We start from the raw sequence: 15,844 nt of genomic DNA on the forward strand, positions 1-15,844 counted from the left end.
GGGCTGTGAAGGTGATGGTTGGGCTGTGAAGGTGATAGTAGGGCTGTGAAGGTGATAGTAGAGCTGTGAAGGTCATGGTTGGGCTGTGAAGGTCATGGTTGGGCTGTGAAGGTGATGGTTGGGCTGTGAAGGTGATGGTTGGGCTGTGAAGGTGATGGTAGGGCTGTGGAGGTCGTGGTAGGGCTGTGGAGGTCGTGGTAGGGCTGTGGCGTTCATGGCATTTTGGATGACGGTAATTGGCCAGCCAAATGACCGCGGTCACCGTAACAACCGTTGGAAGATGGGACAGTCGGGGATTCGTGCGGTTGAATCCGTTTCCGCGGTAACAGATTCTTAACGACTCCTTGCTGAGATGTAGAATGTTCATCCTGTGTTGTTAACGGCTGTGGATCATGTGATGAGGGCGTGTCAAATCAGTCGGCCACAACGTCGATCATAACAACGAAGGACAGACGCAGAGAACGAGGGAAGAAGAGAAAGAGAGAGAATAACCAAATTGGTGTGAAATGACCCTTTAATTCAGACTGACGGAACTTTGGTTGTTTTCTCGCCAGTCATTTGTCACGGAACAAACAACTGAGACCAATCACACGCCCATCAACACACACACACCCATCAACACACACGCTATCACACACACACACACACACACACACACACACACACACACACACACACACACACACACACATCAACACCCACCCATCAACACACACACACCCACCCATCATCACACACCCACCCATCATCACACACACCCACATCATCACACCCACCCATCATCACACACACACCCACCCATCATCACACACACACCCACCCATCATCACACACACCCACCCATCATCACACACACACCCACCCATCATCACACACACACCCATCATCTCACACACACACCCATCATCACACACACACACCCATCATCACACACACACACCCATCATCACACACACACACACCCATCATCACACACACACCCATCATCACACATGGTTGTGTGTTGCCCAAACTAAACTAAGTCTCTGCCCCGCTGGCTACTGACTGTCTATTAAGACTTAATGAAATGTACTGTCTATCTATATATCTCTATCTATCTATCTTAATAACAAATCCCTCAGGTCAACTGATAACACACACACACACACACAGATAACAGTCCCATTGAGCATTTTATTCTTTTCATACATGTTTTATTTATTTATATAAACAAAATGGGTTTTGGTCAATTTATCGGTTGTGATAATAGGATTCTACCACGTCTCTCACACACACACACACACACACACACACACACACACACACACACGTCTACCCGGATTAAAGAACGTGCTGGCTAATATGAAAGAGACTATGATGAGAAACATTAAGCAGCCTAAAGCAGGTTGTCTCTCTTATCCAAGACCTCCACCAACAGTCGCTGTATCACAGAGCCATCAGTTCCATGTAGGCTGTCTGAGCTTCCTTAAAGGGGGACATCAGGATACTGGTAGGGGCCCTTAATCTACTTCCCCAGAGTCACATGAACTCCTGGATACCATGTAGATGGTCTGAGCTTCCTTAAAGGGGGACATCAGGATACTGGTAGGGGCCCTTAATCTACTTCCCCAGAGTCACATGAACTCCTGGATACCATGTAGATGGTCTGAGCCTCCTTAAAGGGGATGTCAGGATACTGGTAGGGGCCCTTAATCTACTTCCCCAGAGTCACATGAACTCCTGGATACCATGTAGATGGTCTGAGCCTCCTTAAAGGGGATGTCAGGATACTGGTAGGGGCCCTTAATCTACTTCCCCAGAGTCACATGAACTCCTGGATACCATGTAGATGGTCTCCACGGGCAGTTTGAAGGCAGTTGCTATCTAGCAAAAATGCTAACTAGCGTTAGCGCAATGATAAAGTCTACTGTAGTTAGCGTCAGCTCGCTAAACTACCTCTTGACTTCCTTCAGAACGGCCACAGAGACAGTAGTTTCCACCAGTTCATCTGACACACAAACACACACTACCTTGGTGAGCAGCAACACTCTCTTCTGTAGTCGTCTGACCAGTGATTCCTGGGTCTCCCTCTTCTTCTGTTCTTCCAGAGCTTTAGAACGTAGCGACAACAGCTCCCCTGGAGGTCAGCCTTAGAACGCTCCACTGACCTACAGCTGGGGGAGAGAGAGCTTTAGAATGTAGACAACAGCTCCGCCTGGAGGCCAGCCTGGGGGAGAAGGACAAGGGGGACTCTAAACCCCCCTCTTTCTCTTCAGTCCCTCTTAATGGGTGCGTTCCATTAATTATACATTGTCCCTAAGTGTGCACCTGTTCACTGCTTCCCACTAATCTTAAAGCATTGGATTGGGAGGAATGAACAAGAGGAAGCTTCCACCAGGCTTCACTAAACCTCATTTCCTTTCAAATCAGTGAAGGGAAGTGAACACAGAGGAAGGAGAGATATCCTCCCTGTTCTCTCTACTTTCCTCAGTCCTTCTCGTTCCGGCTTCCTCCTCCTCCCTCTCCACCCTCCCCCTGCACTCCATCTCTCCTCGTTATCTAGTGCTTCTAAACAGTGTTATATTTCATAATTAGCTCCGTATGGATCAAGAGAGGGTAGCTCGTTAGCTAACGACGAGCACAAACACACACAGAAACACACACCTCTATGCTGGGGATTAGTGTAGCGGTACTAACGAAGTCAAGATGAGTCTAATTAGCTGTCTGACTATTTAGATCAAACCCACACTACTGGGGGAGAGAAAGAAGGAGAGCTGGGGAAGGAGGGGAGAGAAAGAAGGAGAGCTGGGGAGAGAAAGAAGGAGAGCTGGGGAAGGAGGGGGAGAGAAAGAAGGAGAGCTGGGGAAGGAGGGGGAGAGAAAGAAGGAGAGCTGGGGAAGGAGGGGGGGAGAGAAAGAAGGAGAGCTGGGGAAGGAGGGGGAGAGAAAGAAGGAGAGCTGGGGAAGGAGGGGGAGAGAAAGAAGGAGAGCTGGGGAAGGAGGGGGAGAGAAAGAAGGAGAGCTGGGGAAAGGGTGGGAGGGGGAGAGAGAAGGAGAGCTGGGGAAGGGGTAGGAGGGGGAGAGAAAGAAGGAGAGGGGGAAAGGGGGAGAGAAAGAAGGACAGCTGGGGAGGGGGAAGGAGGGGGAGAGAAAGAAGGAGAGCTGGGGGGCACGCTAACTAAACAGAGCATCTGATACCTACAGTTCTATAGCACGCTAACAGAGCATCATACCTATAGTCCTATAGCACGCTAACTAAACAGAGCATCTGATATCTACAGTTCTATAGCACGCTAACAGAGCATCTGATACCTATAGTCCTATAGCACGCTAACAGAGCATCTGATACCTGTAGTTCTATAGCACGCTAACTAAACAGAGCATCTGATACCTACAGTTCTATAGCAAGCTAACAGAGCATCTGATACCTATAGTCCTATAGCACGCTAACTAAACAGAGCATCTGATACCTATAGTCCTATAGCACGCTAACAGAGCATCTGATACCTATAGTCCTATAGCACGCTAACAGAGCATCTGATACCTATAGTCCTATAGCACGCTAACAGAGCATCTGATACCTATAGTTCTATAGCACGCTAACAGAGCATCTGATACCTATAGTTCTATAGCACGCTAACTAAACAGAGCATCTGATACCTATAGTTCTATAGCACGCTAACTAAACAGAGCATCTGATACCTATAGTTCTATAGCACGCTAACAGAGCATCTGATACCTAGAGTTCTATAGCACGCTAACAGAGCATCTGATACCTACAGTTCTATAGCACACTAACTAAACAGAGCATCTGATACCTACAGTTCTATAGCACGCTAACTAAACAGAGCATCTGATACCTATAGTTCTATAGCATGCTAACTAAACAGAGCATCTGATACCTATAGTTCTATAGCACGCTAACTAAACAGAGCATCTGATACCTATAGTTCTATAGCACGCTAACAGAGCATCTGATACCTATAGTTCTATAGCACGCTAACAGAGCATCATACCTATAGTCCTATAGCACGCTAACTAAACAGAGCATCTGATACCTACAGTTCTATAGCACGCTAACAGAGCATCTGATACCTATAGTTCTATAGCATGCTAACTAAACAGAGCATCTGATACCGCACGCTAACTAAACAGAGCATCTGATACCTATAGTTCTATAGCATGCTAACTAAACAGAGCATCTGATACCTACAGTTCTATAGCACGCTAACTAAACAGAGCATCTGATACCTATAGTTCTATAGCACGCTAACTAAACAGAGCATCTGATACCTATAGTTCTATAGCACGCTAACAGAGCATCTGATACCTATAGTTCTATAGCACGCTAACAGAGCATCTGATACCTATAGCTCTATAGCACGCTAACAGAGCATCTGATACCTATAGCTCTATAGCACGCTAACAGAGCATCTGATACCTATAGTTCTATAGCACGCTAACAGAGCATCTGATACCTACAGTTCTATAGCACGCTAACTAAACAGAGCATCTGATACCTATAGTTCTATAGCACCCTAACAGAGCATCTGATACCTACAGTTCTATAGCATGCTAACTAAACAGAGCATCTGATACCTATAGTTCTATAGCACGCTAACAGAGCATCTGATACCTATAGTTCTATAGCACGCTAACAGAGCATCTGATACCTATAGTTCTATAGCACGCTAACAGAGCATCTGATACCTATAGTTCTATAGCACGCTAACAGAGCATCTGATACCTATAGTTCTATAGCACGCTAACAGAGCATCTGATACCTACAGTTCTATAGCACGCTAACTAAACAGAGCATCTGATACCTACAGTTCTATAGCACGCTAACAGAGCATCTGATACCTATAGTTCTATAGCATGCTAACTAAACAGAGCATCTGATACCTATAGTTCTATAGCACGCTAACAGAGCATCTGATACCTACAGTTCTATAGCACGCTAACTAAACAGAGCATCTGATACCTATAGTTCTATAGCACGCTAACTAAACAGAGCATCTGATACCTACAGTTCTATAGCACGCTAACTAAACAGAGCATCTGATACCTATAGTTCTATAGCACGCTAACAGAGCATCTGATACCTATAGTTCTATGGCACGCTAACTAAACAGAGCATCTGATACCTATAGTTCTATAGCACGCTAACAGAGCATCTGATACCTATAGCTCTATAGCACGCTAACAGAGCACCTGATACCTATAGCTCTATAGCACGCTAACAGAGCATCTGATACCTATAGTTCTATAGCACGCTAACAGAGCATCTGATACCTATAGTTCTATAGCACGCTAACAGAGCATCTGATACCTATAGTTCTATAGCACGCTAACAGAGCATCTGATACCTATAGTTCTATAGCACGCTAACAGAGCATCTGATACCTATAGTTCTATAGCACGCTAACAGAGCATCTGATACCTATAGTTCTATAGCACGCTAACAGAGCATCTGATACCTATAGTTCTATAGCACGCTAATAGAGCATCTGATACCTATAGTTCTATAGCACGCTAACAGAGCATCTGATACCTATAGTTCTATAGCACGCTAACAGAGCATCTGATACCTATAGTCCTATAGCACGCTAACAGAGCATCTGATACCTATAGTTCTATAGCACGCTAACTAAACAGAGCATCTGATACCTATAGTTCTATAGCACGCTAACTAAACAGAGCATCTGATACCTATAGTTCTATAGCACGCTAACAGAGCATCTGATACCTATAGTTCTATAGCACGCTAACTAAACAGAGCATCTGATACCTATAGTTCTATAGCACGCTAACTAAACAGAGCATCTGATACCTATAGTTCTATAGCACGCTAACAGAGCATCTGATACCTATAGTTCTATAGCACGCTAACTAAACAGAGCATCTGATACCTATAGTTCTATAGCACGCTAACTAAACAGAGCATTTGATACCTACAGTTCTATAGCACGCTAACAGAGCATCTGATACCTACAGTTCTATAGCACGCTAACAGAGCATCTGATACCTACAGTTCTATAGCACGCTAACAGAGCATCTGATACCTATAGTTCTATAGCACGCTAACAGAGCATCTGATACCTACAGTTCTATAGCACGCTAACAGAGCATCTGATACCTACAGTTCTATAGCACGCTAACAGAGCATCTGATACCTACAGTTCTATAGCACGCTAACAGAGCATCTGATACCTACAGTTCTATAGCACGCTAACAGAGCATCTGATACCTATAGTTCTATAGCACGCTAACAGAGCATCTGATACCTATAGTCCTATAGCACGCTAACTAAACAGAGCATCTGATACCTATAGTTCTATAGCACGCTAACAGAGCATCTGATACCTATAGTCCTATAGCACGCTAACTAAACAGAGCATCTGATACCTATAGTTCTATAGCACGCTAACAGAGCATCTGATACCTATAGTTCTATAGCACGCTAACTAAACAGAACAAATATATAACTTAAAACGTTAAAGTGACATCCCTATTAGTGAGCATTTGTCCTTTGCCAAGATAATCAATCCAGGTGTGGCATATGAAGAAGCTGATGCAGCATCATGATGTGTGTGTTACCTGCTGGTGAGAGTGTAGTTGTGTTGTTTGACAGCGATCTCTCGTTGTTGGATCTGAATCACCTCTCTGGACAGATCCTCTGGTGTCCTGCAGGGGACACAACACGCAGTTAACACACTGTACAGAGGAGAGAGGAGGACAGAGAGGAGGACAGAGAGGAGGACAGAGGACAGAGAGGAGGACAGATCCTCTGGTGTGCTGTAGGGGACACAACACACAGTTAACACACTGCATGTTTATCCATAGAGCTCAGAGAGACAGACGTCATGGATTAGACATTCTGATAAACCACGTCAACCTCCTACCCTGCTGAGAGAGAGCAACCTCCTACCCTGCTGAGACAGAGAGCAGGAAAGAGAGGAGGACAGGGGGAACAGAGCAGGAGTGGAGGAGAGAGGACAGGGGGAAGAGAGATCAGAGGAGGAGGAGAGAGGGAAGAGAGAGGAGGAGAGAGGGGAGAGAGGAGGACAGAGAGAAGAGAGGAGGAGAGATGAGGACAGAGAAGAGAGGAGGAGAGATGAGGACAGAGGGAAGAGAGAGCAGGAGAGGAGGAGAGAGTGAAGAGAGGAGGAGAGAGTGAAGAGAGGAGGAGAGAGTGAAGAGAGGAGGAGAGAGGGAAGAGAGGAGGACAGAGGGAAGAGAGATGAGGAATAATTAGTGTGAGAGAACAGACAGATGGGTAGGTTCTAAAGAGATCACACAGCTTGTCAAAGTGCTCCAGTCTCCAGTCCTAAAGCTTAACTGATGGAGCTCGAATACAGCAGCTCAATTAACCAACACCGTCGGTTACTAAAGAAGCACCCTATTCCCTATATAGAACACTACTGTTGACCAGAGCCCTATTCCCTATATAGAACACTACTATAGACCAGAGCCCTATATAGAACACTACTATAGACCAGAGCCCTATTCCCTATATAGAACACTACTATAGACCAGAGCCCTATATAGAACACTACTATAGACCAGAGCCCTATTCCTTATATAGAACACTACTATAGACCAGAGCCCTATTCCCTATATAGAACACTACTATAGACCAGAGCCCTATTCCCTATATAGAACACTACTATAGACCAGAGCCCTATATAGAACACTACTATAGACCAGAGCCCTATTCCCTATATAGAACACTACTATAGACCAGAGCCCTATTCCCTATATAGAACACTACTATAGACCAGAGCCCTATTCCTTATATAGAACACTACTATAGACCAGAGCCCTATTCCTTATATAGAACACTACTATAGACCAGAGCCCTATTCCCTATATAGAACACTACTTTTGACCAGAGCCCTATTCCCTATATAGAACACTACTATAGACCAGAGCCCTATTCCCTATATAGAATACTACTATAGACCAGAGCCCTATTCCCTATATAGAATACTACTATAGACCAGAGCCCTATTCCCTATATAGAACACTACTATAGACCAGAGCCCTATTCCTTATATAGAACACTACTATAGACCAGAGCCCTATTCCCTATATAGAACACTACTTTTGACCAGAGCCCTATTCCCTATATAGAACACTACTTTTGACCAGGGTCCATAGGGAATCAGGTGCCATTTGCGAAAATTGCTGAATCTAAACTCTCCGGAAGATTCTATTCTTTCAAGTCCTTAAAGACAAACTATTAAAATGATTTCCACCAGCTTCCCTTCTCAAATTACACAGTCTGGAGCAGTGATTACTACCCTGTTAATCACCGTGACAGTTTATTAAATGGTTACTACCCTGTTAAACACTGTGACAGTTTATTACTGGTTACTACCCTGTGTATTACTGGTTACTACCCTGTGTATTAATGGTTACTACCCTGTGTATTAATGGTTACTACCCTGTGTATTAATGGTTACTACCCTGTGTATTAATGGTTACTACCCTGTGTATTAATGGTTACTACCCTGTTAAACACTGACAGTTTATTAATGGTTACTACCCTGTTAAACACTGTGACAGTTTATTAATGGTTACTACCCTGTTAAACACTGTGACAGTTTATTACTGGTTACTACCCTGTGTATTAGTGGTTACTACCCTGTGTATTAGTGGTTACTACCCTGTGTATTAGTGGTTACTACCCTGTTAAACACTGTGACAGTTTATTACTGGTTACTACCCTGTTAAACACTGTGACAGTTTATTACTGGTTACTACCCTGTGTATTACTGGTTACTACCCTGTGTATTAGTGGTTACTACCCTGTTAAACACTGTGACAGTTTATTACTGGTTACTACCCTGTTAAACACTGTGACAGTTTATTAATGGTTACTACCCTGTTAAACACTGTGACAGTTTATTACTGGTTACTACCCTGTGTATTAGTGGTTACTACCCTGTGTATTAGTGGTTACTACCCTGTGTATTAGTGGTTACTACCCTGTTAAACACTGACAGTTTATTAATGGTTACTACCCTGTTAAACACTGACAGTTTATTACTGGTTACTACCCTGTGTATTAGTGGTTACTACCCTGTGTATTAGTGGTTACTACCCTGTGTATTAGTGGTTACTACCCTGTTAAACACTGTGACAGTTTATTACTGGTTACTACCCTGTGTATTAGTGATTACTACCCTGTGTATTAATGGTTACTACCCTGTGTATTAATGGTTACTACCCTGTGTATTAATGGTTACTACCCTGTTATACACCGTGACAGTTTATTAATGGTTACTACCCTGTGTATTAATGGTTACTACCCTGTGTATTAATGGTTACTACCCTGTGTATTAATGGTTACTACCCTGTGTATTAATGGTTACTACCCTGTGTATTAATGGTTACTACCCTGTGTATTAATGGTTACTACCCTGTGTATTAATGGTTACTACCCTGTGTATTAATGGTTACTACCCTGTGTATTACTGGTTACTACCCTGTGTATTACTGGTTACTACCCTGTGTATTAATGGTTACTACCCTGTGTATTAATGGTTACTACCCTGTTAAACACTGACAGTTTATTAGTGGTTACTACCCTGTGTATTACTGGTTACTACCCTGTTAAACACTGTGACAGTTTATTAATGGTTACTACCCTGTTAAACACTGTGACAGTTTATTAATGGTTACTACCCTGTGTATTAGTGGTTACTACCCTGTGTATTAATGGTTACTACCCTGTGTATTACTGGTTACTACCCTGTTAAACACTGACAGTTTATTAATGGTTACTACCCTGTTAAACACTGTGACAGTTTATTAATGGTTACTACCCTGTGTATTAGTGGTTACTACCCTGTTAAACACTGTGACAGTTTATTAATGGTTACTACCCTGTGTATTACTGGTTACTACCCTGTGTATTACTGGTTACTACCCTGTTAAACACTGTGACAGTTTATTACTGGTTACTACCCTGTGTATTACTGGTTACTACCCTGTGTATTACTGGTTACTACCCTGTTAAACACTGACAGTTTATTACTGGTTACTACCCTGTGTATTACTGGTTACTACCCTGTGTATTACTGGTTACTACCCTGTTAAACACTGACAGTTTATTACTGGTTACTACCCTGTGTATTAATGGTTACTACCCTGTGTATTAGTGGTTACTACCCTGTTAAACACTGTGACAGTTTATTAATGGTTACTACCCTGTGTATTACTGGTTACTACCCTGTGTATTAGTGGTTACTACCCTGTTAAACACTGACAGTTTATTAATGGTTACTACCCTGTTAAACACTGTGACAGTTTATTAATGGTTACTACCCTGTTAAACACTGTGACAGTTTATTAATGGTTACTACCCTGTGTATTAATGGTTACTACCCTGTGTATTAATGGTTACTACCCTGTGTATTAATGGTTACTACCCTGTGTATTAATGGTTACTACCCTGTTAAACACTGACAGTTTATTAATGGTTACTACCCTGTGTATTACTGGTTACTACCCTGTTAAACACTGTGACAGTTTATTAATGGTTACTACCCTGTTAAACACTGTGACAGTTTATTACTGGTTACTACCCTGTGTATTAGTGGTTACTACCCTGTTAAACACTGTGACAGTTTATTACTGGTTACTACCCTGTGTATTACTGGTTACTACCCTGTGTATTAGTGGTTACTACCCTGTTAAACACTGTGACAGTTTATTACTGGTTACTACCCTGTGTATTAGTGGTTACTACCCTGTTATACACCGTGACAGTTTATTACTGGTTACTACCCTGTGTATTAGTGGTTACTACCCTGTTATACACCGTGACAGTTTATTACTGGTTACTACCCTGTGTATTAATGGTTACTACCCTGTGTATTAGTGGTTACTACCCTGTTAAACACCGTGACAGTTTATTAATGGTTGCTATGCTATGGTTGCTATGCTAATGCTATGCTAATGCTATGTGAGAGTATCGTATGGGGGGGGGGTAATGCTATGTGGGGGGGTAATGCTATGTGAGATTATCGTATGGGAGAGAGAGGGGGGTAATGCTATGTGAGAGTATCGTATGGGAGAGAGAGGGGGTAATGCTATGTGAGAGAGAGAGGGGGGGTAATGCTATGTGAGAGTATCGTATGGGAGAGAGGGGGTAATGCTATGTATCAGTATCGTATGGGAGAGAGGGGGTAATGCTATGTGAGGGGGGTAAATGCTATGTGAGATTATCGTATGGGGAGAGGGGGGTAATGCTATGTGAGAGAGAGGGGGTAATGCTATGTGAGATTATTGTATGGGAGAGAGGGGGGTAATGCTATGTGAGAGTATCGTATGGGAGAGAGAGGGGGTAATGCTATGTGAGAGTATCGTATGGGAGAGAGAGGGGGTAATGCTATGTGAGAGAGAGAGGGGGGTAATGCTATGTGAGAGTATCGTATGGGAGAGAGGGGGTAATGCTATGTACCAGTATCGTATGGGAGAGAGGGGGGTAATGCTATGTGGGGGGGGTAAATGCTATGTGAGATTATCGTATGGGAGAGAGGGGGTAATGCTATGTGAGAGTATCGTATGGGAGAGAGGGGGTAATGCTATGTGAGATTATCGTATGGGAGAGAGGGGGTAATGCTATGTGAGATTATCGTATGGGAGAGAGGGGGTAATGCTATGTGAGGGGGTAATGCTATGTGAGATTATCGTATGGGAGAGAGGGGGTAATGCTATGTGAGAGTATCGTATGGGAGAGGGGGGGTAATGCTATGTGAGGGGGTAATGCTATGTGAGATTATCGTATGGGAGAGGGGGTAATGCTATGTGAGATTATCGTATGGGAGAGTGGGGGTAATGCTATGTGAGATTATCGTATGGGAGAGAGGGGGTAATGCTATGTGAGGGGGTAATGTTATGTGAGATTATCGTATGGGAGAGAGGGGGGTAATGCTATGTGAGAGTATCGTATGGGAGAGAGGGGGGTAATGCTATGTGAGAGTATCGTATGGGAGAGAGGGGGGTAATGCTATGTGAGGGGGAGTAATGCTATGTGAGATTATCGTATGGGAGAGAGGGGGTAATGCTATGTGAGATTATCGTATGGGAGAGAGGGGGTAATGCTATGTGAGATTATCGTATGGGAGAGAGGGGGGTAATGCTATGTGAGATTATCGTATGGGAGAGAGGGGGTAATGCTATGTGAGATTATCGTATGGGAGAGAGGGGGGTAATGCTATGTATCAGTATCGTATGGGAGAGAGGGGGTAATGCTATGTGAGAGTATCGTATGGGAGAGGGGGTAATGCTATGTGAGAGTATCGTATGGGAGGGGGGTAATGCTATGTGAGATTATCGTATGGGGAGAGAGGGGTAATGCTATGTGAGAGTATCGTATGGGGAGAGAGGGGGGTAATGCTATGTGAGAGTATCGTATGGGAGAGAGGGGGTAATGCTATGTGAGATTATCGTATGGGAGAGAGGGGGTAATGCTATGTGAGGGGGGTAAATGCTATGTGAGATTATCGTATGGGAGAGAGGGGGGTAATGCTATGTGAGAGTATCGTATGGGAGAGAGTGGGGGTAATGCTATGTGAGAGTATCGTATGGGAGAGGGGGGTAATGCTATGTATCAGTATCGTATGGGAGAGAGGGGGGTAATGCTATGTGAGAGTATCGTATGGGAGAGAGGGGGGGGGTAATGTAGCAAGTTTTAAGTTCCTCGGCATACACATCACAGACAAACTGAATTGGTCCACTCACACAGACAGCATCGTGAAGAAGGCGCAGCAGCGCCTCTTCAACCTCAGGAGGCTGAAGAAATTCGGCTTGTCACCAAAAGCACTCACAAACTTCTACAGATGCACAATCGAGAGCATCCTGGCGGGCTGTATCACCGCCTGGTATGGCAACTGCACCGCCCTCAACCGTAAGGCTCTCCAGAGGGTAGTGAGGTCTGCACAACGCATCACCGGGGGCAAACTACCTGCCCTCCAGGACACCTACACCACCCGATGCTACAGGAAGGCCATAAAGATCATCAAGGACATCAACCACCCGAGCCACTGCCTGTTCACCCCGCTGCCATCCAGAAGGCGAGGTCAGTACAGGTGCATCAAAGCTGGGACCGAGAGACTGAAAAACAGCTTCTATCTCAAGGCCATCAGACTGTTAAACAGCCACCACTAACATTGAGTGGCTACTGCCAACACACTGTCAATGACACTGACTCTACTCCAGCCACTTTAATCATGGGAATTGATGGGAAATGATGTAAATATATCACTAGCCACTTTAAACAATGCTACTTTATATAATGTTACTTACCCTACATTGTTCATCTCATATGCATACGTTGATACTGTACTCTATATCATCGACTGCATCCTTATGTAATACATGTATCACTAGCCACTTTAACTATGCCACTTGGTTTACATACTTATCTCATATGTATATACTGTACTCGATATCATCTACTGTATCTTGCCTATGCTGCTCTGTACCATCACTCATTCATATATCCTTATGTACATATTCTTTATCCCCTTACACTGTGTATGACAGTAGTTTTTTTTTGAATTGTTAGTTAGATTACTTGCTCGTTATTACTGCATTGTTGGAACTAGAAGCACAAGCATTTCGCTACACTCGCATTAACATCTGCTAACCATGTGTATGTGACCAATAAAATTTGATTTGATTTGATTTGAGAGTATCGTATGGGAGAGAGGGGGGTAATGCTATGTATCAGTATCGTATGGGAGAGAGGGGGGTAATGCTATGTGAGAGTATCGTATGGGAGAGAGAACGAGAAAACTTGCACCATTTAACATTCAATTCACACAGTTTATTAGGTACAGCCATGTTTCTGAAACACTGGATCCGGTGCAGCAGGCACTGAGGACCATACCACGCTCAACGTCTCTCAGGTCACTCGTTTTCCCATCCTAACGTTCAATCAAACAGTAACTGAATGCCTCGATGCCTGTCTGCCTGCTTTATATAGACTCCCTGTCTGTAGGAACCATCTATTTTGGTGAACAAGGTGATGTATCTAATAATCTGGCCACTCAGTGTACATCAAACACTGGGGTAGTCATGAGAGAAAAATATAGTGTGTGTGTCTGTGTGTGTGTGTTAGATGCAGTGCAGTGTTTGTAATGTGTCTGATGTGCTTCGCTGCTCATGTGGAAACATGCAATCATTCTGTCATTACAGGCTTTCAGCACAGAACACACACACACACACACACACACAAAGCAAACAAATAAAACGTCACTCTTCACAGAGAGAATGAGGCACCAGTATTTTTCATGACTCAAGAGCTCCACCCAGTGGTGAAATATTATACTACAGACATTCCACCCAGTGGTGAAATATTATACTACAGACATTCCACCCAGTGGTGAAATATTATACTACAGACATTCCACCCAGTGGTGAAATATTATACTAGAGACATTCCACCCAGTGGTGAAATATTATACTACAGACATTCCACCCAGTGGTGAAATATTATACTACAGACATTCCACCCAGTGGTGAAACATTCCACCCAGTGGTGAAATATTATACTACAGACAGAGACATTCCACCCAGTGGTGAAATATTATACTACAGACATTCCACCCAGTGGTGAAATATTATACTACAGACATTCCACCCAGTGGTGAAATATTATACTACAGACATTCCACCCAGTGGTGAAATATTATACTAGAGACATTCCACCCAGTGGTGAAATATTATACTAGAGACATTCCACCCAGTGGTGAAATATTATACTAGAGACATTCCACCCAGTGGTGAAATATTATATACAGACAGAGACATTCCACCCAGTGGTGAAATATTATACTAGACATTCCACCCAGTGGTGAAATATTATACTAGAGACATTCCACCCAGTGGTGAAATATTATACTAGAGACATTCCACCCAGTGGTGAAATATTATACTACAGACATTCCACCCAGTGGTGAAATATTATACTACAGACAGAGACATTCCACCCACCAGAGACATTCCACCCAGTGGAAATATTATACTGGTGAAATATTATACTACAGAGACATTCCACCCAGTGGTGAAATATTATACTACAGACAGAGACATTCCACCCAGTGGTGAAATATTATACTAGAGACATTCCACCCAGTGGTGAAATATTATACTACAGACAGAGACATTCCACCCAGTGGTGAAATATTATACTAGACAGAGACATTCCACCAGTGGTGACCCAGTGGTGAAATATTATACATTCCACCCAGTGGTGACAGAGACATTCCACCCAGTGGTGAAATATTATACTACAGACAGAGACATTCCACCCAGTGGTGAAATATTATACTACAGAGACATTCCACCCAGTGGTGAAATATTATACTACAGACATTCCACCCAGTGGTGAAATATTATTCCAGACATTCCACCCAGTGGTGAAATATTATACTACAGACAGAGACATTCCACCCAGTGGTGAAATATTATACTACAGACAGAGACATTCCACCCAGTGGTGAAATATTATACTACAGACAGAGACATTCCACCCAGTGGTGAAATATTATACTACAGACAGAGACATTCCACCCAGTGGTGAAATATTATACTCAGACATTCCACCCAGTGGTGAAATATTATACTACAGACAGAGACATTCCACCCAGACAGAGACATTCCACCCAGTGGTGAAATATTATACTACAGACAGAGACATTCCACCCAGTGGTGAAATATTATACTACAGACAGAGACATTCCACCCAGTGGTGAAATATTATACTACAGACAGAGACATTCCACCCAGTGGTGAAATATTATACTACAGACAGAGACATTCCACCCAGTGGTGAAATATTATACTAC

At 43.4% G+C, this 15,844-nt stretch overlaps 1 pseudogene; it reads right to left on the reverse strand.

Moving 5' to 3' along the window:
* Window positions 1-1,880: 1,880 nt before the first annotated feature.
* The window catches only part of LOC112216908, a 32,993-nt pseudogene continuing 19,029 nt past the window's right edge, over window positions 1,881-15,844 (reverse strand).

This window comes from Oncorhynchus tshawytscha, unplaced genomic scaffold (assembly GCF_018296145.1).
Source record: "Oncorhynchus tshawytscha isolate Ot180627B unplaced genomic scaffold, Otsh_v2.0 Un_contig_3338_pilon_pilon, whole genome shotgun sequence".
Classification (NCBI taxonomy): domain Eukaryota; kingdom Metazoa; phylum Chordata; class Actinopteri; order Salmoniformes; family Salmonidae; genus Oncorhynchus; species Oncorhynchus tshawytscha.